Consider the following 424-nt stretch of genomic DNA (forward strand, 5'->3'; position numbering starts at 1 on the left):
AATCTCAGTTCTGTCTGTCTTTCCTCACGGGAGAGATATTCCATCCCTCTGATCAACTTGATGGCCCTCCTCTGGATTTACCACCAGGAGAAAGAGGCGGGGGGTGGGGGAGCTAAAAGACAACAGAAACCCAGAGAACAGTGACACCTAACACCAGGGGAAGCCACGGTCACTTTGCCCCACTCAAGGCTTTCAGGAAGGGCTCCAACACTCGACATAACAGCCTGGACACAACCCTGTGCCATGTGCCCTGGGATGACCGTGCTTGGGCAGGGAGTTTGTACCAGGTGACCCACTGTGGTCCCTTCCAGCCTCAGCCATTCTGTGCACACTACACATAGCTGTACAGGGACGAGAATTATTTTTTTCTTTCTTTCTTTTTTTGAGAGGGTAGAAACCTCTTCCCTTCCCTACACCTCTTTTT

Source organism: Corapipo altera, unplaced genomic scaffold, assembly GCF_003945725.1.
Source record: "Corapipo altera isolate COAL_440 unplaced genomic scaffold, ASM394572v1 22b, whole genome shotgun sequence".
NCBI classification, from domain to species: Eukaryota; Metazoa; Chordata; class Aves; order Passeriformes; family Pipridae; genus Corapipo; species Corapipo altera.